At 41.7% G+C, this 24,542-nt stretch overlaps 1 protein-coding gene across 2 annotated transcripts in view; it reads right to left on the bottom strand.

Annotated features, from left to right (window-relative positions):
* The window catches only part of LOC131052256 (uncharacterized), a 323,457-nt gene that overhangs the window by 214,844 nt on the left and 84,071 nt on the right, over nucleotides 1–24,542 (bottom strand). The gene's annotated exons all lie outside the window — the stretch shown is intronic.

A 24,542-nucleotide genomic window follows, 5' to 3' on the forward strand; every position in this document is an offset into this window, starting at 1 on the left:
TGTCACTTTTTCACTTTCAAGGCAAAATCGGGATTTTTGGAGAGAGTTGCAAGTTTTACTTACTTGTAAAGAGGAAATAAAACCTCTACAACAAGTTATAACTTACTTGCACACATGTAATAGGAGTTTAAAATCCCTATTACATGTAAAAACCATTAAAGTGGGGGTTTTTGGAAAGAATTACAAATTTACTTGTAACTTAACCAAAAAATCCCTATTTTAACTAAAAAGTACAAAAAACAATTAAAATAATAAAAACAACAAAGGGGAAATTTAAAACAAATTACAAGTATTCATCTTTTAATAAAAATGCACATGTAATAAGCTAAAAATTTCCCTACAAAGACCAAAACAATGGATATCATTAAAACTTGCAGTTTGAAGAAAATTCTCCACCTGCAGTCGGGATTTTAAAACCCGAAATTGAAGGAAAGACCAAACGAACCCAGAATTTGACGAAATTCGAAACGTAGTTCGAGGATGGACTGAGGATTAAGCTAGTCCAAGGATTAGTCAAAATTCTGCCTCGAGAAGCGTGCCATAGAGTAAAATTTTTCATTTTTTTTTCACAAAAATCTCATGTAATGGTCCTTCATTTTTGAAAACAAAAATGAGGACAACACTACCATCCCATTATGGAGGGAGGTAGGACATGTTCTACCTATGTATATGCGTAATGCATTGCTCATTTTTAATGTGCCCTACATGTATAGTTTATACCAGAGAAACGAGACTCGCCCGAAATCGCCCAAACTCGGCGAGTCCGAGTTCGAGTCAGGCCAAACGAGTCCCAGGGGCTCGGACTCGGACTCGGCCGAGTCTGGAGAGTAAACTCGCCAGACTCGGCGAGTCCTGAGCCCCAGACTCGGCTACTGGCTGGGTTAATAAAATGACCAAAAAAAAAACATTTTAAAAAGTTTTTTTGGAAGGGCGAAATTTGACATTTTGGTCTCTCCGTCAGGATTATTTTATGGAATATAACATTTAAGTATAAGTGATATTTCCTTATATCTTTCTTCTTTCTTATACTTTAAGTTATATTCCATATATACTGTCAGGATGTTTGAGAGTGGTTTCGGGCCTCCAGGAGTTATATTGCAAAATCTAGTTTTTGGAGGATTCTTCAGTTTTCCAGACTTAGTCAAATTTCAGGATCAGGACATTCCAGACTTAGCCAAATTTCAGGGCATTTGAAGATCAGGATGACATTCCAGACTTTATCACTCACCAACTTGACCTAGCTTGGACCTTCAAGAATGATACTCACTCACCAAGCAAGACCCAATTAGCAACAAGAGCAAAACTAGGCCCTAAGGAAGACTCTCAAAGAAACCCTAATTCAGACTTGTAATAAGCTTTTTTGGCCTCGCGGGGCGCTGCCCCTCGACCTCGCCCTGTATCGCGACAGGGAGTGCGCAAGGGGCGCTGCCCCTTGACCCCACCTTGGGGGCGCTGCCCCCAAACCCCCGTCGAAAAATATGGGGGAAACTGCATCGATAGAAGTAGAGAAAATTTAACCTCCGAGTCTGACATTGATTGGATCGACCAGGTAGATATAGAGGTTGAGACTGTAGCCATGGTAGAGGAGGAGTGGAGAGCACGAGCACAGACAGGAGATTCAGAGGCAGATAGTGACACGGATGTTCCTGATGTTGGTGAGCATGGCATGGTGTCACGGGGAGCGGCTATGGCAGTCGAATCATCCAGGACCTACCTTAGACGCCTTTGCAGGGGGCTGGGGCCGGAGAGTGCAGGCTCCTCTGAGCCATAGACTTGTAGTTGTATTCACCTTTGGTATTTATATGAAACATTTGATGATGATCATATGATGACATGGATTTTTTATTCCATGAGTTTTGTAATATTGTATACATTTGACAATATTTATATATCTATGTTTGTTATTTTCTTCAGCTACAATTTGCGTTTATGCTTATGTGATTGATGTATACTTGTGTATGTAATCAAATGAGCCGAGTTTGATGATGTTATTGTGTCTTTAAGGTGTATTCAATAAAGGGTGTCTGAAACAAGTTTTAAATATTTAAAAATCTCTAAATTTCTTGAGTTTTTCACTATCCCGAGTCCAGCCGAGTCTGGAGCCGAGTCTGACGCCGAGTCCCGAGTCCGAGTCCGAGTTGGCCTTGCCGAGTCCGAGCCGAGTCCGAGTCCCGTTTCTTTGGTTTATACTAAATGTGTTTTCATGTAAATGCTACTTGCCTTAAGTATATTCATGCGTATTCTCTATGCCCAATGTGTATACCTTATGTTTCATGTGTGCACTTATTGCCTTAGTGTATTCATGTGCATTATGTATTCTCTTAGATAGGTGTTTCATGTATATTTGCAAATAATTATGTGTTTTCTATATCATTAATCATTATTCCATAGATTGTAGGGATTCAATTCTTCTTCTTTCTCTAATACTTACAGAGATAGGGAGTGTGTGGAGGAGAGAGGCAGAGTAAACCGGTCACATGGCGAAAATGTCCCAAGATGGGTAGAAAACCTTGAGGAAGCCACGTGTAGACTGTGTCATGCGCCCTTGGCATAGTAAATCTTCCATCTTGTAAGGTAGAAGAGACTCAGGAAGAGGAGAGTCATGCAATGTATGAGAGCTAAGCATACAACAGATTAACAACTATTCACCATATTTGATAATATTTTAACATTTAATTATGGGTGTTCTGTATGGATGTTTATGAGAATGCTCAGTGTTGTCATATACTCTTTGTTATATATACTACATACATTCATGTGTTTGCTTCATATGCTTTCTACAAATATGCCTTGTGTCTTTGTTATCGGGAAAAAGTGTATAGTTAGTAATGTTAATTATAATAGTTAGTTAGCCGACGGGTAGGTAGTTGGAGTCGCGACGGTTGTGTCGCACCTCTTCGGCAGTCATATATTGTATCACCTCCGGGTATTGGAGGACATGTAATGTTGGCGACAGATTATAATATGAACATCTTTTGACATTAATGGAAAGCTTATTCTGGTACTTCCTTTGTAATTGCATTGTGCATTGCTGTTCAGTTTCTGTATTCTTCCTGTTTACCCAGTGAGGTAAACATTTGGCGCCGTTGCCGACACGAACTCGGGAACAGGAGACACGGAGACACGGATGGCGCACAGACACAATGGGCCTACCCGTTGGTGAGGTGAACCCGGAGGTCGACGATGCCCAAACAGAACTCTACGTAGGAGAAGACACTGCGACGAGAGAATTTTCGATTCTACTCCAAGTAGCCATTCAGACCTACGTGCGACGAGAGGCGGCGGAGGCGGAAGTCCCACCAAGTGCCGTGTGGACAGCGTTAGAAGTGAGTCCGGAGGTAAATCGGTTGATGAACCATCTCCCCCGATTGCTAGCACAGGCATCGTTGGCACAACAAGCTCGCCTGGAGGAGATTGCCCAGGACGAGCGACGCCAACAAATTTTGCAGCAGTACGAGGAACGGGAAGCAGAACGAGATGGCGCCAGGTCAGGGGCATTTGAACCGTGAGCCATACGGGGCGGAATAAAGAACACTTATTGTAATGATTATGTCATATTGTTGGCATAAACTTGTCTTCCACATTATGAATGAATAAAAGTGTTCTACTTTTTATGTCATTAACTATATAGAAAGCTGTCTGGGAATTAATGCCCAATACACTGAATAAGGACAAAAATAAGCCACAATATATAGATGAACGTGCAGTAGCCCAACGTGCCTTGATCCTTGAACAGCAAGCGGAAAGGCGACAGAGGTATAAGCGAAGAGAGGAGGAACGCTCCGAAGGGGACGGTGAGGCCAGCGGCCACCCACGGAGTCGGGAGGAGTTACTTGCGGAAACCCGCCGTAGGATAGAGTGTACCAAAACTCAGTTGAGGGATTTGAGGGACTTGCCACACACACCAGAGGCTAGGAAAACTCCAAGGAGTGGGGAGGAGGCAGAAGAGGGAGAAGACATCGGGGCTGCCAGGAGTGTCGGAGGGACACCGGGGCACGGCGGTCAAGCACCCCTTATAGGATCTGACCCATCCGGAGTAGGACAACAGCCACCAGTAGTAAAAAGGCAAGGTATGGCACAAAAACAAAAACTTCCAAAGTTCCATGGGGATGGGAAAGAAGACCCTGTCCACCACTGTCGCACTTGTGAAACAATTTGGGGAGCGAATGGTGTTACCGATGAGGACGAGTGGGTAACACAGTTTCCCGCAACCCTAAGGGGCGTAGCCATCGACTGGTTTTCGGATACAGATAAGGCTAAAATTGGCACATGGGCAGACTTGAAGAAGGAATTTCAAGCAGAGTTTCGTCTCCTAAGAGACGATAATGAGATCGTAGCCGAAATCTACGGCACGAAACAGAGAAAGGACGAGACTGTTCGAACCTACAGCCGGCGGCTCAAAGAGCTGCTAGGAAAGATGGAGAACCAGCCGGCAGACGGACTGAAAAAACGGTGGTTCGTGGAAGGTCTAAAGAAATCCCTTAGACGAAAAATGAAGATAGTACCTCCTTCATATTCCGACGCCTATAACAGGGCAATGGATTTAGAAAGTGAACAGAAGACATCCAAGAAGAAGAAAAATAAATCCTCGTCGGAGGATGATTCCTCTTCTGACAAAAGTGATAGCAGTGATGACGACTCTAATCGGAAGGTACGGGCTCTCCAGAAAGATATGGAGCGAATGATGAGAGAGATAAAGGCAACCAAAGGAAGCACAAGCAAGGGCGACGAAGGGGAGTTATGGTGCACGGACTGCCGTACCAACGGACACACCAAGGGGTCTTGTCCGAAAAAAGCATTTTGTGATATTTGCCAGATTGCCGGACACCTTATCAAGGAGTGTCCGTACAATATGAGGACCCGTAGCCAATAGGTTCTCTTTACAGAACCATCTGCGTCAGCCGGCACGTCCCAGCCTACGAGCAACAACGCCTCGTCTGGCGGCTACCGAAACAACAGGCGAGGAAGAGGTAATAATAACAATACGAATAATAGAAGCCGAATCCAATACGACGCTAAAGGGCAGCCGATGATACAATGCCGAGCTTGCAATCACTGGGGGCATTTCGCCAGAGACTGTACAGTGGAGGAAGCACCACAAAAACTTTGCAAGTGGTGCGGTCCGGGGGACCATGATGATGGCAATTGTCCCAAATCTGGCGTGAACCTATTGAATGTGGAAACGGAAGATGCACTCGCCATAACAAGGTCCAAGACGAAAGCAACCACTTATCCAGATCCCCGCATGGAAAAACGAAAGGCACTGGAGGCATGAGCGGAACTAGAGAAGGAGATGTCAATGAGCAAGGATGCACAGGGGCTTGCGGGTACTTCTCGCTCTGAAGGAGAAACAAACATTATAAACCAACTGTTACAAGTCGAAATACCCGTCAAAATGAAGGACCTCCTGGAAAGTATGCCGCACTTGCGAGCGACATTGTTGCAATCCGCAATAATAACCCCAGTAGGCCAACCAATACATGGCAAGGACAACCTTGGCGAGACAGCGGCAGACCCATTAACCCTGACGATCAATAATGGTAGACACCCAGCAGTGGTGGAAATGGGTATATTGGGCACCGTCCTGACCGACACAATTGTCGACGGCGGGTAGGGAGTAAATGTCTTGCCAGAGGAAACATGGAAAAAATTGGGTAAACCTACTCTCTGGCCGTCCACCTTTAATTTATTGGGAGCAGACCAACACGGCATCAAGTCGCTTGGCACACTCATGGCGCAACCAGTGACGATCGGAACACAGCCGTTCGTCTTGAATTTTGTGGTCATCCCATTGAAGAAGAAGGGGTATGATGCCATCCTCGGCAGAGGCTGGTTGGTGGCGGCCAAAGCAAACCACAATTGGAAGAAGAACACCTTGTCCATGGAAAAGGCTGGCAGAAGGTATACCATTGACCTCAAAACTCAACTGGTCAGTGAAGAGTTGGCGTCAGAGTCAGAGTCCGACGGAGACAACGATACCGATGAAGGAAAAGATGGCAGGGAACCAGATGATGAAGGCATCTTAGGAATTCAAGCTTGTTCTAAGGATGAGACGGATTCTTTGAGAGGGCTCTTCCATTGGCAAATGGAAGACTATGAATTATTGTACGGGTGCAATATGTTGGGGATTGAAGGACCTGACATGAACGAGTTTCCGCCAGAGTACGGACAATATAAGGAAGGGGATGTCCCTGTGGATGACGCACCAGCGCACCAGTTTGACAAAAGTAAGCCCATAAGGTACGAAGAATCCGCACTTCAAGTTACAAACCTTGGGGAAACTTCAGAACAGAAAAATATTCTAGTCGGCGACGACTGGAATCCGGTCTTAAAGACGGCAGCGTTCAAAATCTTCACAGAATACAAAGATGTGTTCGCTTGGACGTATAAGGACCTCAAGGGGGTACCACAAGAACTTTGTGTACATCGGATCCCTCTGGTTCCCGGAGCCATGCCCGTACGGAAGAGACCATACAGGATGAACAAAAATTATGCAGCCAGGGTAAATAACGAAATTGACCGCATGCTTGAAGTAGGGATTATCTTCAAGGTCCAGACGAGTGAATGGGTATCACCCATTGTGATATCCTTGAAAAAGGAGGCCGATCAGATAAGAATTTGTGTAGACTTCAGGTGTTTGAATGCTGTCACAATTAAAGATCCATTTCTCATACCATTCACAGACACCATCCTCGAGGAAGTCGCGGGTCACGAAATTTATTCATTTATGGATGGATTCTCCGGATATAACCAAATTTCCATTGCAGAGGAGGACAAATTGAAGACCACCTTTATCGTAGAAGATGGCGTCTATGCATACAACCGGATGCCATTCGGGTTGTGCAATGCGCCAGCTACCTTTCAACGGATAATCCTCCATATCTTCGATAAAATGTCCGTAGGAAACTTCAAAGCATTCTTGGATGATTGGTCCATTTACAGCATGGAGGAGGCACATCTGGCTGCACTTGGCGAATGCATGGAGAGATGCCGACGAGCCCGCCTCGCCCTAAATCCCAAGAAATGCAGATTCATGGTGCCTCAGGGCAAGTTACTAGGGCACATCGTCTGCAAGGCTGGACTGAAGACGGACCCTGACAGAATACGGGTCATTGTGGAGATGGAGGCGCCCGACGATGTCACTGGCGTCAAGTCATTTCTTGGACACATCGGGTATTATAGGCGGTTTATTAAGAACTTTGCCCAAGTATCATACCCACTTGATAGGCTGACACGAAGGGGGGAGCCGTACGTCTGGGGGACGGCCCAAGAAGAGGCTTTTCAAGAGTTAAAGTCACGATTGGTGGGTGCGCCAATCTTGACATACCCAGACTGGGACAAAGAGTTCCATGTACATGTCGACGCATCCAACTTCGCCATAGGGGCCACCCTGGCACAGGTCGGCAGCCACGGGCTGGACCACCCAGTATATTTTGCAAGTCGACTCTTGTCAAACGCGGAGAGGAACTACAGCACGACGAAGAGAGAAGCCCTTGGCATGGTATACTCCGTCCAAAAATTCCGACATTACCTATTGGCGACACCATTCACATTTTATGTGGATCATCAGGCGTTGATGTATTTGGTGAACAAGCCAATCATCCAGGGGCGGATTAGTCGATGGCTGTTGCTGTTACAAGAATTTACGTTCAACATCATTGTCAGACCTGGCAAGAGCCATGTCATAGCCGACCAGCTATCACGGATCAAGTCTGGAGAGCCGGCCGAAGGCGTTAGCGAGGATTTTCCGGACGCCCATCTTTTCCGCATTGCCATCCTTCCTCATTGGTACACGAGTGTGGGTGAATATCTGTCAACGTCAAAATTTCCTAAGGAAATGTCACCAGGCGAAAGACGGAAACTTGTATTAAGAAGCCGAACATTCCAACTTATAAATGGTCTTCTCTACAAAATGGGACCTGACCAGATCCTACGACGATGCGTCTTGGAAGAGGAAATCCCAGGAGTATTGAGAGAAGCCCATGAAGGGGCTGCTGGAGGACACATGGGACCGGATACGACAGCAAGGAAGGTCCTCCTAGCGGGCTTGTGGTGGCCGACACTGCATAATGACGCCAGAGAATGGGTGACAAGTTGTGATACATGTCAGCGTGCTGGGCGACCGTTAAAGAGAGATTTCATGCCACTTAACCCGTCGCATGCTCAAGAGTTGTTCGAAAGATGGGGGTTAGACTTCGTTGGTCCATTGAAACCAAGTCGCGCTCGACGATGTAGATACATTGTCGTGGCGACAGAATATTTGACCAAATGGGTCGAGGCGAGGGCTTTGGCAGACAACTCCGCCGTTAGTACGGCAAAATTCATTTATGAACAGATTATCACCCGGTACGGAATACCTATTCAACTGACAAGTGATAGAGGGGGGCACTTTGTAAATCATATTGTTCGACTACTGACAACCGAGTTCAAAATTTTTCATTCTCTATCAAGTCCGTACTACCCCAGGGCAAACGGTCAGGCTGAGGCGACCAACAAAATCATCGTGTCGGTAATTTATAAGTCCTGTGGGGTGGAAAAAGAAGACTGGGAGGAGCGTCTGCCTTCGGTACTTTGGGCGTACCGCACAACTTATAAAGTAACCATCGGGCAGACACCTTTCCAATTGATGTATGGCCAGGAGGCTGTGGTACCGGTCGAATTCATGGTGCCAAGTCTTAGAATCGCTATTGACAACAAGCTAGGCGACATGGAAAGCCTTCGAGAGAGACTATACGCCTTAAATAAGTTGGATGAAAGACGGACAATGGCACAATGGGTGACAGACGTGGCCCAGCAACGCAGGAAATACTGGCATGACCAACACATTCGGCGGGCGAGGTTCACGCTGGGCCAATTAGTCCTAAAGTATAACGGACGGAACGAGATTAAGCCCGGCAAGTTCAGAGTAAAGTGGCTAGGCCCTTACAGGATCCGAGAGGTCGCAGCGAATGGATCAGTCAAGCTCTCGACCCTCGACGGATAGGAAATTCCAGAAGGCGTCAACGGGTCAAAACTGAAAGTGTATCACCAGAGGTTGGAAGCGTGCAGGAGCAGCCCGACAGGAGGCGCGCAGTCGCAGTCTGATAATAAATGAAAATGCAAAAAAGAAAAAAAAAAATTAGAAAATTCGAAAAAAATATATATATGAAAATTTGAAAAAAATATATAAAAGAAAAATGGGAAAAAAAAAAAAAAAAAAAAAAGAAAAAAAAACAAAGGAAAAGGGACCACCGTACGGTGGCCACGTAGTGGCACCACCAACGGTGGACACCACCGTGCGGTGGCACCACCGAAGGTGGACACCACCGTGCGGTGGAAGCCACCGTGCGGTGGGACCACCGACGGTGGAAGCCACCAACGGTGGGACCACCGACGGTGGACGCCACCGTGCGGTGGAAGCCGCGTGGGTATAAAGCCGCAAAACCGCCGAAGGAGATAAAACGGAGCGCAAGGGAAAAACAGGACACGCAGCAAGAACCCCGCACCACCACGCCACCACGCCGAAGGGAAATAAAAGTTTTCGTTTGCAACGCCGCACAAGACAAAGCAAACACACCGCATAAAGCAGCCGAAGGGAAAACAAGAGCAGCCGAAGGGAGGGAAAGAAGGTAGCCACCGTGCGGTGGAAGAAGCCGTGAAATTGTTGGATGTTTGATCGAGAAGCTTTTGCAAACGAGGGCAGGGCAGAGAACGCGATTCAAGGCCTTCGTTGTTGTCGGTGACTGCAATGGCCATGTCGGACTGGGCGTCAAATGTAGCAAGGAGGTCGCCACGGCGATTCGCGGTGCTTTCATTTTGGCCAAATTGTCTGTTATTCCCGTAAGGAGGGGTTATTGGGGAAACAAGATAGGGAAGCCGCATACCGTGCCCATTAAGGTGACGGGTAAATGTGGGTCTGTTACGGTGAGAATGGTGCCGGCTCCGCGAGGTGCTGGTATTGTGGCGGCGCGCGTGCCTAAGAAGGTTCTGCAGTTTGCTGGTATTGAGGACGTCTTTTCGCGGTTCGACTAAAACGCGGGGGAACTTTGTCAAGGCAACATTTGACTGTTTGTTAAAGACATACAGATTTTTAACACCCGATCTGTGGAGGGAGACTCGCTTCTCAAAATCTCCATTCCAGGAGTACACAGATTTGTTAGCCAAGCCTGCTAAAGCCCTCATTCTTCAAGATGTTGAAAAAAAACACTTGATTTAGGATGTTATTACAATTGCAAGTTACATTGAGCAACGACATGAGGGGCCTCCAAATTTCCGGCGATTATTGAGTTCAAAGCTAAAGCGGTTGACTACACAAGATAAAATTGTGAAGATTCTTCAAAATTACCGTGCGGTGTAGTGCGGGAGGACAAGAGGATTTTTTTTGTTCAGCTTTTTACTAGCCGGAGGTAGTTGGGATTACCGCCGTACGGCCTATCTGCGAGGAGGTAGTTAGGTGCTTTCCGTCCGACAAGGGGAAATCAAGAAGTGGTCAATGGAGTCTGCGGGAAAAAGAAATTGGAAAAAATAGTTGCAGGATAGCAGCCATAGGAAGCCGGATGCACGTATTCTTCCTTCAGGTGTTCGAATAGCAGGTGGCACAATGGAAGCCAGGCAGAAGAAAAAGACACCACAGCAGCCCACTGCATGAGGGAAGAACACCTCCACTTCACAGAATATCACCTTTGAGGGATTGAATGGGGTGGAATGTCGGAAATGGTGGCAAGACACGCCGGATGATAATTTGGTGAAGACAAGTCTTCGCAAAGCAGGGGTAGAATGGGCTATCCGGATGCCTGTGTTCGCCATTCGCGAGTACGAGGGAGCATTGCGATATATGGTTGATACCTTTGATAGCCACTCACGGACGAGCACATTTGAGTATCTTGGGAAGGATATCACCATATCCTTCAAACCTGCAGATTTCACGAGAGTATTTGGCATCCCAGGCATACATGGCAAGAAAGTGGACTTGAAGGCGAAGAAGATGACACGGGAGGAAAAGGAACATTGGATTACGCGAGTGTCGCGAGACTTGACCCCAGCAGAGATGGCGAGCATCATAGACGCCACGAAGGGTCGTGGGATGCGTAGGTCCTTTGTCGCAGAGGGTCATTGGCGATGCATAATGGACGTCATCAAAAGCAGGTTGACAGGGTCGGGTAGGGCATCCGACATCGCTTTGCCACAGATCATATTGATGAACGGGTTACTGAACGATGTAGTGTATGATTGGGCTACCTTGTTATCAGAGCGGATGTGCGCATTCTTGATGATGGAGCAGCGCACCTTTTATATGCCCCACTATGCCATTGGACTGTTTTTGGAGGCTACGCGGGAAGCAGTGCCAGAGGCCGAGTTGGAAGTTAGGCCACAGGGACCTTTGGCGGAGGGTGAGCCTCCTATCATGCATTGGCGACATCTGGATATTGGACACTCTTCCACGAAGCGGAAACGGGTATTAGAGACCACCGCAGCAGAACCAGATAGTGGGCGAGAAACTTCTAGCAGTGCAGAGGATTCCGAGGATTCGGAGGATGAGGATGACAGTAGTAGTCGGGCCACAGACGAGGGGAGGATGGAACCCGCCGGAGAGCGAGTGTTGTTTGCACCACCCACACTCCCACTTGGCACCCTTGTGGGGTCGTCAGCGGGCAGTAATTCGATTCCGGCATTTGGGCAGAGCCGCACGCCCGTTACACTCGGGCCCATGCAGCCGGCCGCAGCACCTTCCGCCATACCACCGCATCAGGCTTGTGCACCAGCCGCAGGACCGACTCCCGCAGAGGCATGTATTGACAGCATGGCAGGGGAGATGGTTGAGACGGAGCCTCAGGTACGACTGGACGTCGTGGGATCCGACGCAGTGGTGACGGTTGCTGCCTCCTTGTTGGAGGAACCCATCGCGGCACATGTTTCTGAGGGGGAGAGAGGGTCGGAGGTGTTGAGTGCAGCTCCATCGGTGGCGGCTATGGGGAGTTGGCTGACCCGGAGATTCCAGATGACAGTGATGCCACCCGTAGGAGCAGCTGTACTTTCACCTCGGCGAGAGCCTCCCACTGAGGTGGTGGATCTGGAGGATTCCTCGGCGGAGACGCAGGCACCAGCAGAGGGACAAGTCATTGGAGAGGGTGTTCCTACCGGCCCAGAGCAGGCGATTGCTACACTTGAGGGGGCGGGGGAGACACCATTGTGCCAGCAGGATGGAGCAGGTGTGGTTGAGGAGACTTTTGAGTTACCACGTGGGCTTCTTGTACCTACATCGGGGCTAGATGGAGAGGATATTGAGGTTTATTTGGCAGATATGGTGACGAGGGGTCGGTGAGTGGTGGCCGCGGCTCAGACACGAGCTCTGCAGCAGGTTGTGGAGGAATTAGAGCAGGTCCTCCAGTTTATGCGAGACGGCTGTCCCGTAGCTTTCACTTCATGTTTTGAGACACGAGGGTGGCCAGTTATCCAGACGGATGCGATGTTGGAGGCTTGGAGTGTGCCTCAGCCCGTCGTGGAGAGTAGGGTGACGACTCTCGTCCGGGAGATTGAGCAGGTTTACAGGGAGGCCTACTATGCCTTACGCCAGACGCAGCATGAGTCTGCGGTTCGCGAGGCTGCTCGAGTTGAGTTAGAGCAGGACATGGCCAGACAACAAGCCTCGTGGGCAGCCGAGAGATCAGAGTTGGTCGCACAGCTTGAGACAGCCTGCGCAGAGAAGGTTGCGGTGGACACCCGTCTTTCGGAGGAGCAGAGTGCGCGGAGTCTCGTCCAGCAGGAGTTAGATGTTGTTCAGGCCCAGTTGGTTCGCATGACAGAGTCGGCCGATACCAAGGAGAAGGAGCTACTGGAGGCTGCGCTTATGGTGAAGACTGTCTTAGAGAAGGTGTTGGTGGCAGAGCGGGATGTGGCAGCACGCACCCAGCAGGTCTATGAGCTCCGCGCCCGCCTGGCGGCCCAGACACCTGCCTCTCACCCTTCGACTTCAGGGACGCTTCCTCAGCCCCCTCCTTGACTTTCACTTGGTTGTATATTTATATTACATTGTCTCCATTTTGATGTTAGTCGTCGAAGACGACTTCTTTTTTGGGGGGGATGATGTTATCGGGAAAAAGTGTATAGTTAGTAATGTTAATTATAATAGTTAGTTAGCCGACGGGTAGGTAGTTGGAGTCGCAACGGTTGTGTCGCACCCCTTCGGCAGTCATATATTGTATCACCTCCGGGTATTGGAGGACATGTAATGTTGGCGACAGATTATAATATGAACATCTTTTGACATTAATGGAAAGCTTATTCTGGTACTTCCTTTGTAATTGCATTGTGCATTGCTGTTCAGTTTCTGTATTCTTCCTGTTTACCCAGTGAGGTAAACAGTCTTTGTGTGTGCCTTATGAATGATGTGTCTTTAGCGTGTTCACTCCATGAGTGCCTTCCTTATACATACTTTGTACCTCATGTGTATTTGTGTGCTACTTCAAGCCTTATATGTCATATGTACATACTTCATGCCTCAATGTATTTGCATATTACTTTGTGCTTACGTGAATGTTCCATGCCATACTTCTATGCTCCATGCCTTATGTATATTACTCCATGTTTACATGTGTACTATTTCATACTCCGTATATATATACTTATGGTTTTGTGTTACATGACTTCTATGTATTGCTTCATGCTTTAAGGGTATTCATGTACCTAATGTATGTTCTCTTAACTGTATATACATTTCATTATTTGTTGATATTTATGTATTGATTCTGTCTTCAATATGTTTGCTCCATTGTATGTGTACATGTATACTTGTATTGTATAATTGTGTGATTGCTCCATGTTTGTCACGTTTTCAGCATGATCGGGTCATACACACCTTCCTAGCATATGCTTTATGTCTTGATTATGTGTCGCATCATGATTGATATGCTTTCAATGTGTTATGTGCATTCATGTGCCTTCTTTAAATGTTTGGTATCTTAAACATAGCTACTTCGGGCCTGATTTGTTTTCAGAATGATTACCCCGTGTGCGTACTCTAAGTGTATCTACCATGTATGCTTTACATGTGATTGTGTCCTATCTAGCATATGTTGTTCTACATAAGTACTTCTCTCATAACCACATACACTCCATATATATGCTTTGTGACTTGAAAACATTTATGTGCATGCTTCATACTTCATGTGCTTCATAACTTATGCACTACATGATTCATGTGTTACATGTATTTCACTTGTATGTTACATGCCCTAATTGTATTCACTCTGCTTCACACCTTGTCTATACTCCCTCTTTAATGTAGAACTTTGTCTTATATGTCTTGGATTTACACCTCGTGTATTTGTATGTATGACTCATGTCTTGCGTATTCATGTGTATTCTTGATGTATTGGGTTTGTACACAGAGTGTTACTCTGTTTGCACCTCCATATGACGTGTATGTTGCATATCTTACTTGTATGTGTGAATATGGCTATAGGAATTACCTTTGTCTATGCTTCAAGACTTCATGAATACTTCAAACTTTGTATGTGTTTAAATGACTTCGTGTGTATTTCATGCCATCCATGTCTTACATACTCTTAATGCTTCATGCTTCGTGTGTACTAAATGTATTCAGGCTTCATGCCTCATTACGTTAAATGTCTTGTGTGTATACTTCATGTATGCTTCGTGTCTATACATATATGTATACCTTGTGTTTCAAGAGATGACTCAGTTTGAAAAAATTGTCAATTGATTGAGGACAAGCAATTTCGGGAAGGGCGGACTGTCATGTCCCCTCCTTGATCCTTATATATATTTATCAATTATTATTAATTAATATAATAATTATCACCAAGCAACTATTTTAAATTTTTTAATTTATTAAATATTAATATTTTTTACTAATAATATTCTTGAAATATTCAAATCAAAATAATTAATATTATATATAAATATGTATATTATAAACTATAAACATAATTTACATATTATATCAATAAGACTAAAGGACGAAGACCTCAGAGAGGAAATCGTCTTATTCATATAGAGAATTATAATGTTTATTACGGGAACTATCGTGAGAGAAGTATATTGAACTAGATAGTCTTTGGCTACAGAAAAATATTTATTTGGAAGACTCTAAAAAAGAATTAACATGGGCCATCGATATTCCTAGACCAATAACAAGTCTGATGTTTATCATTGGCAAATACGCTTAATGAGTATTGTTAATAGAAAATAAAACATTGAAGGGTATCGACGATATAGTTTGTATGATAATTTTGGTGTGGGGATTCTAAGGTGTGCCAATATATATAGTGAATATTGGCTATCGTGGTGACTAAGTAATGGGGGACTCAGCAAATAACTAAACTACCATTCATCATTGTATCAAACAAACCCAGCAAATACCATTATCGCCGCCAAAAGGACAATATAATAGGCCGCTAACTAATCATCGATTAGTTATCCAAGGAGATGCGGTGAAGAGTTTTATATTCTGGATGCAATGAAGAGTTGCCATCCTTCTATTCTTCCCATATGATATTAAAGGGGCATCGTCTGCAATGGCATTGGGGGGGAATATATATATATATATGGGAGAGCCATCGATCATAGGAGAACTATTAAGTTACAGATGGTAGCATCCTTGACCGTGATGGTATACATAGGAATGTATTTTTTTATATATATGAAGTTTGATAATTTTTCTATGCAGAATTTAATATTAATAGAAATATTAAAATAGAGTGCAATATAAGGATACCAAGTAACATGACAATGGCAGACCAGATGTGACATGCGTCAGATCTGTCTGCCATTACTAGCCAGTAAACATATTACTAACTAGGATTGTTTTAAGTTGCAATAGTGTTAGGAAATTATATAAAAGGATTTAGCTGATACATAAACAATCGGTAATATTACTTTCTATATATATATATATACTCAAATCAGAGTACGGGATAAAATAAGGATTGTAAATATAGATATGGATAATAATAAATATTAATATAATTATTAATAATAAATAATAATATAATAATTATAATAATACTTTTAGAAATTAGTAATAATTCATATAATTAGTAATTAATAAATACGTAAAGGATTTGTAAATGGATCTGAGCAAGATTAATTATTTATTATGATAAGATAGTCAGTACTTGATAGACTAAAGAAAGATAGACCATCTCAGATTTGATTCATGTTAAGAGAGTCTTGACACTTAACCAGGTTAGTTTAAGTCATAAGTACTTTGAAAATAGATTAATTGTTAAAATTGACCAAACCCTAGTAGGGGACATTACAACTGTTCATGTCATCCTGTGAAAGGTAGTTGAAGCAACCTAGCCAAAGGGCTCAAAAGGGTCTTAGAAAGAGAAATGAGAAAACAAGAAGCAATTAGAAACCCGAACCAAGAAAATAGAACGGGTAAACATCTAGGACCAATAAAAATCAGGCATAATCCCTCCTAAGAATTGGATAAGTGTGCCTCTAAATACCATACTAAATACATAAGCAAGCAAAATGTGTGTCTAGACTAGGTCTGGGCATTATACTATAATGTTTGAAATCCAAATAAACAAAGTTTAGCCAAGTATGAGCTATGCAAGGCCACTATTGCAGGTACTAGATTGATGTAATGTAGAATGTAGAATGATGAAAGAAAATGGAATAGGAATGATGATGCAATGATAAAACAAACTGGAAATTATTATTGTGGGTAAACAACGGTAAATAATACAAGAAGATGCTTGGATAAGGCAAAGTTGCTAAAGATTTTATGCAAGAAAATGTGTCTCAATAGGTGATATTCTAGCCAAAGAGATTTGATGAAGGTTGATTAGAAACCAATTTTGAACCAATGAGTTAGTTTGTAGACAAGATAAGGATGGATTGTTAACAAGAGTTATGTATTGCTCCCAAAAAGGAGGCATCTCTTCAAGGGTATGTGGAGATATAAAAAGGCATTTGATACTTGTAAAGAAGAGGTGTGTTGGTGTAATGTCCCCTACCTGATTAACATAATTTACCTATTTCAATATACTAAAATTGATTGAGAGACTAATCATGAGAACCAGTCATTGATATTCTTCAACTTATTAGTTATTAAGAAGTGCTTATTTATCTTGCTCATTAGATAATTAAATTCATTATTCATAGTTCTTAATATAGATATCAAACCCTACTACTACTTCAGTTTTAAGGGAGAAGGGTCTATGTACGTTACCAAAGCGCTTAGAGACCAACTACAATAGGTTCCCTCAAAGTTTACAGATTCAAGCCCTTACCTATTCTTGGGTCTATACCCTCAAGGCTTATGGGTCGCTGATCCCCACCCTATCTTGGGACTTAACCTATTGCTTGGATTTAGACTGCCCCTCTTTGGAACACCCCATCCCCGTCTTCATAAATACTGATAATAGCAGCAATATACATATTCTTCTTAATGTTTATTACCTTAAGAGTTCTTTCTGATTTACAATCTAATATTATTATTTTTTTCTAATCAAGACATATATATATATATTCATTTATTTTTCAGACATTATTATAAATATATAACTGCAGAACAATTCTCAGAAAGAAGCCTCGATACTATAACAATTTATGAATAAAACATACCAATGGCAGCAAGATACAGCAATCTGCTTATATCCACCGATCTCTATTTTCTTCCCTTATCATTCGATGCCTTCTTCCCCCTATCTTGTCCTTCCGTGACTCGCGGCGAGTCACGCGAGTCAACGGGCCGAGTGACCCTGACCCGGGCTCGGTCAGGTCAAGGGGCGTGACTCGCCTGACTAGCCGAGTCAGTGAGTCACTCGCTGAGTCCGAGGGTCGTGACCCGGCTGGCGTCACTTAAAAAAGTGCAGTCAAAAAAACATACTATTTTTTAATGATTTTTTTTGCCATTTCCCTTTCTTATAACCCTAAAAGGGATTGGCCAGGCAGACAGAGAGGTTGAAGTTGTGGCTATGGCAGAGGAGGAGGACAGAGCACGATCAGGCACAGCACCTATGGCTACTCAAACTGGCACATCACAGGCAGAGACTATGGCTACTCAGTCATCCAGGACCTACCTTAGACGCCTTTCCAGGAGGCAGATAGACAAGGTTGAGCTAGAGCCTGAGCCATAGACTTGTTTTTGTTTACACTTTACAGTTACATATATGTTTGGAAACATTTGAAGTCATGGATTTTATATACATTGGACAACATTTATAACTCTATATATCTATGTTTTCTAATTCCTTCAGCTACAATTTACATTTCTACGCATGTGATGGATGTATGTTTATGTATGTGATCAAATTAGCTTCTATTTGATAATGTTATAGTGTCTTTAAGCTTCATTCAATAATGGGTGTATGAAACAAGTTTTAAATTGTTAAAAATCTCTAAATTTCAAGGGTTTTCTTATTTTGCCGAGTCATTGCCGAGTTCGAGCCGAGTCACGAGCCAAGTCAGAGCTGATTCTGAGTCTAGGAACTTTGGTCTTGTGTGCAAGGATGTGGCTCTTAGTCAACACCCTTTCCTTGCACCCCCTTCTGTCATCATGAGTTTCTTAATAAGCTATTGCTAAGAATTAATGGAATCGTGCCTTTTCAAACAGCACTTCAATACTTGGGATTTATTTATTATTATTTAATATTAATTATTATTGATTATAAATTAATATTAAATATTAAACATTGTTGATAAATTAATATTTAGATATTGATTATATAAGAATATAAGATAGAAATTGGTTATATAAGAAATAAATCAATAAGATGAGAAATAAGATAATTGATTATATATCAATATTTATGTAGGGATATTACAGTTGGAAATACTATATTATTAGTATAAGGTTAGTAATAAGTGTCAGTGGGTAAATGTTTATTAGAGTAGTAACTGTTAAAGAAAAAAAGGGGTTTCTTGGTTGACTGAATGTAATGTTTTGCCACCCTCAGCATTAAGCATATCCAAAGAATTTGGTAAGTTTTAATAAAATATAATATAATTACCCAAGGGGAGAGATTAACTATGAAATTTTATAACTCTTGCAAAGGACCTAATTATGAAGAATTGTGTCTCCCTCACATTGGAAATTATAAAGGGGGAGAGCATTTTATTTGAAAGGATCATCATGTATCAATTCAGTCAAGTATCCACTCATTCATCAAAGAGAACATTGAATAAATTACCGACCACAAGAATAAAACACTCAAATAATTCATTCAATCATCAACAATTTATATTCAAGCCATCAATCAAGCAATTCATCCTAGCTTCAAGTCACCTGGGCAAATCATTGAAATATCAATTCCGTAAAGCCTCAGTTAAGGAATCTATCAATCCACCAGAAATTCATCATCATGCATCACTCCATCAACAAATACCAATCAATTGATAAGTCAATTGTCAATCATCAAAAATCAATAACGATCAATCATCAAATATTGAATATCAACCCATCATACATTCATGAATCCAATTATAGAACAAACAACCAAAAACTTAATATTCACTCATCATCAAAAGAATATAATCAATCAATTGCAGCACTCACCTATATACACTTATCGATTTGTCAACAAACTTGACATATGAATTCAGAACTTTGTATCAAACTCGTTTCTAGCACACGAAGAGGAACATTTTGTTCACAGCTGTAGGAAATGTAGATTCTTGGTTTCAAGTTCCAAACTATTTTCAACTCGTAAGGTTCAAATAATCTCTTGAGGATAAAAGTGGAATAGATCATTGATGTTACCGGTTAATTCTCCCTCTCTTGCAATTGCTTGAAAGAAAAATTATACAGAATCACATGAGGAACCACATCGAAAGGATCAATATTCACAATTCCTCGATCATTCGTGGGAGTCGAGTGACATTATTAAAGAGAAGATCATGAGTCTTAGTTATCCCAAAGTGCTTAATGTTAGATAATAATAACCTACCTTGAATCAAAGACAACATATTTTGGTACATGTTTGTTCAACTTAAGACAATATCCGAGTAATGCAGCAGAAGAAGAATGCCCATAAACAACAAGCTACCAAGACAGCAAGAGCTTTATTTTGGAAAGGTAGACATTTGGAAGAAGCAATGAGAAAATACAACAAAGGAGATTTTATAACTACATTATGAATTCTGAGTTGGAGAGAAGCATTTGCTAATATGTCTGGAAACTTTGGATTAACTATGTGATAAACCTGAAAGTGATCATTGCATTTAAAGTCATAGATGTGTGTCCTGTTTCTAATCCTCATCTTAATGTATGGAAAGTTCCTCTTTCTATGTTACCTCAAATAAATAAATCAGAACTAATTACTTATACATGCGGAAATTGATTTTGGACTTACAATACTATTTCAATAAGACCAATGATCTTCCTTAGGGGATGAGATAAAACTTATCCTAAGCTAATTATTAAGCGACTCCAGTTCAAAATGGAAACTTGAGATAATATTAGGGTAGTACAATGTAAAGACCCCTGTCCTTTCTGCACTTGTTTTTTCAGTTTGTGTGGTTTGACATTTTGTCAAACACTTGGTTCGCATTCATTTTTAAGACTGATTTCTGAGTTTGTTTTTCTGTTTCAGAAGTTTATGGTATTGTGCAATGTTTTTTCCTTTGAAAGAAAAATAAATACAACAACAATAGATAGCAAAGACAATATCAAGACACAACTTATTCTTTAAAACTGATTGAAATTGGAATATAGAAATGTCTCTTCTAAACTGAATACAAGTTGGAATCACATACCCCAAAATATTCATCTAGAAATACATAAATCTGATTTTGAATTGAAATCTGCAAAATCACTGTAGCAGTGCACTGTAGCAACGACATTGTAGCAAAGTACTGTAGCAGTGTACTGTAGCGCAGCACTGTAGCAACTCTTTTCTTTTCTTTTTGGCTGCCACCAATGCCCTCAAATCTGCCCTTCTCTATTTGAAAAATCTAAGACTTTGTAAGCCCAATGTGTTTTCTGAATGAAAACACCATTAATCCTCCTAACTGTGTCTTGCAACAGTGAGAAGAATGTCATTCGTGGGGGATTTCATCCTCACAAACCCTTAAAGATGAACTCTCCAAATAATTCACAAATTATCCATTCAACCAAGCATGGTGAAAGAGAGCACTTCAATCTCTTTTATAACGCTCTCACAAGAGCTCATACATTAGCTTTGCCAATGTGGGATAAATAAACATAAAACCCTTTTTAAAATTTATGTCTCCGATGTATTATAAATAAAGGGGACCATTTTATTTAAATATTTCCCACAACTATAGACTTAACATTAATAAAGTTAAATCTTTAAATTTAACTTTATAAACTAACTTTATTAATGCACAATAAATCATATCAATGATAAATAAATCTTCTGTCGATATTAAACATTTACCATCGACATGTCACTGCCACTGGAGGTCCCAATCAAGTCCAGAATGACTTACTATAAATAGCACGTATGCTCAAAACTCCCTCTAAACACCTCAGAATGATCTACAACTGAAACTGCCTAGGCCAAAAGGCCTCTAAGTCCCTTTTATATCCTTGTTAGCCTATGGTACCATGTGGAAATAGGCTAATGACACATCACATTATGAACGCTAGAAAGGGGATATTACATACAGTGAAAGAGAAACTATGAGAAATTGCAAATTGGAAATCATCTTTATCACCCTATCCATGATCATTGCTTGGGGACAAGGAATCTTGGGAAGGGTGGACTGCCATGCCCTCCCATAACAACAATATTTGCACCACCTCTAAAGTGCATTAAGGAAACCTACGCATAGAAAATTGTCTTATTATATAAGGCTTCACAATTTTCGGTAATCTGAATCAGACGTGATCAAACTGAGAGAAAACAATCTAACCCTGCACTGGTGCAGAGACAAGATCTCATCATTAATCCCAGCAGCAATTTCAGTGTCAATAAAGGCAGTGAATCACAGTATGGATGAAGGCAGCAATAATGATAGTAACAGTTCAAATCAAATTGTGATAATGATGATAATAGTTTGTGCCTTAAGAATTATTACACCTTGAATAATATCTGATCATCCCTCCTAATGGCAGCAATTCCCACAAGCAGCAATAAACATGATTAAGTATTAAGAATAGTAAGATGCGATTTGATTAATGATAAGAGGCAGTTCAATAAGTTAAACTAGCAATTCATAAGACAGTGTTTAGTTATTAAAGGGAACAGTCATACAAGGAAGAGTCGCTCCTCTTCCAAGAAGTTGTAACAACATGAGGCGACATGCTTACTCACCATCGATGGAAGGTACAAGTATCCATTGCAAGCATCCATCAAGGGGGGCATCAAAAAGGATGAACCAGCACTCAAGCCAATACAAATTACAAACTCAGAAATTAACAGCAGTTACATAACTAGTAGATATTGTGGTATGAATATAATGCATTATCATATGATTTAGATGACTCATTATATGTCTTCATTTGATAAGAAGTATGAATGTTTGTACAGATTCTATTGCTTCTAACATCTGATTAATAATAAGAATGTATGATTAATGTGGATAAGATTCATTTAAGCTTATAGCCAATCCACCATCCCATTATGGAGGGGCGGAAGGATATATGAGGAGGGCAAATAGCATAAGGTCCATTCAAGTAGTGGTAACCTCGAGTGGGGCTGGGAGGTCGAATGGCAGATGCCATTAATGAGCTCCTAGGCTTGATGGATAGACTCAATGCGCCTTGTATGATCTCTCAGGTGCTTCAAAGTGTGGATGAAATGTTGGGAAAAGCCCTAAGGGAATCTCATGTAATGATGAGTAGAATTCCCTTTGGAACATTGGTGAAATATATGTTTATTTTTCTATTGATGACTAACCTGGTTGCACGATCTAAATCAAGGCATTAATCCAGGCTTCAATTAGGAATTCTAGGGAAAATTAAGTTAAGTCCTAATAGGGGACATAATAGTTCCTATGTAGACTAAGGACAAGAAATAAATAGCAGATTTCAACAGACTTAGTCGGGGCATTGGTATTCTTGAGGATTTATATCAGGATGTTTGGAAGATGATAAAACATATGTTGATCTCCCAAAATAATGGGCAATTGAAGGTTGATGGTTTCTCTCTCCTGGTTTTGCAAATGATAAATTGACATGATCTACTCATTGATGGCATTTGTTAAGATGGTTTGGAATCTCCCTTTTCTCCTACTATGGTCAAGGTGGTTCTTGTCTCGGGTGAAGGTGTGCTTAATAGGGTTGTGTGGGCTAACGTTCAATTCTTGGCAGTGCAAGTCTTTCTCATTGGGGACTGTTTAATATATAGCTGCTTCTAGTATGCTCAAGATATGGATTTTTATCACTATAGGTCTTCTAGATTTGATGTTTCATTAGGTTTTTATGCTACAATTTGTTCTCTTAGTATAATTTGTCTACTCTGAGATGATACTTATGCTGGTACTTTTTGGTGTTCTTTTGGGTAGTGCTTGAACGGTAGATATATGTTGGAATTTTTACATCATCTTGTTGTACCTATCACACTTGCACAGGTTTGCATAAGATTTTGTGCACGTTCTTGGTGTTTGATCTATATTGCGTAATGGGGTGAGACCCCTTAATAGATACTCAATATTAAAAAACAAATACAATATTGTCAGCATTATTGTAATGTCCCCTTCTCAGTGATGTGCATTCAGTGGTCCATTGGCCTATTCCGAAGACCCGTAGGCTATGTGGAAAGGAGAATTAGGGTTTCCGACTTTTGTGGAGTTCTGCAAGAGCTTTTTAGGGTTTACCAGGAGGGAATTCTTCAATTTTGTCTATGGTTTCCTTCTGGGTTTTTCATGAGCTCCAGGGTGGCATAACATGCATTTGATTGTTTGATGAAGTGAGAACTTACTATTTTTAGTAAGTTAGGGTTTGGCTATTTGGATGATGTTGTCTTACTGAGCTTTTTAAGCTCTTTCTCCAGGTGCGCAGATCATGTTTTTCGAAGGAATATTCCATGACTTACTATTTTTCGTAAGTGGCAGTATTGAGCAATTCTATTTTTAGCAATTTGGCCAAGGTCCTGATCCTGTAGCAGTTCAATCGTCTTCATTGCTCAGCTTCATCGTGGATTTTGTTAATAATCAGTATTGGAGTCATAAATGATTTAATTAAATATTATTTCCTTATCTTATATTTAATTATTTTATTACTGATTAATGTTATATTGGACGACTTAGGAAAAGATATATTTATATCTTATATCAATGTTATATTTTCCTAAGTTAGGCGTTGAAATTTGAAGAATGCATTAAGTTATTGTTGAAGACTTGGGCAAGTTCGAACTTGTTTAATTATTGGTTAAAATGCAACTTGGGCGCCCACCTTGGGAAATGAAATGAGATGTCATTTGGACGCCATGTGATAGTGAAATGAAATGCAAATTAGAGAAGTGAATTTGGGAGCACTTACATTTGAATTTCAGAGGAAAAAAACTATAAATACAGGTGCTTGGCCTCCCATTTGGACATCTTGAAAAATTGCATCGTCATGCTGTCGGTTTGGCAATTGAAATCTGAGCTTCGAAGTGAGCCTTCCTAGCTAAGTGCAATTT

Source organism: Cryptomeria japonica, chromosome 1 (genome assembly GCF_030272615.1).
Source record: "Cryptomeria japonica chromosome 1, Sugi_1.0, whole genome shotgun sequence".
NCBI classification, from domain to species: Eukaryota; Viridiplantae; Streptophyta; class Pinopsida; order Cupressales; family Cupressaceae; genus Cryptomeria; species Cryptomeria japonica.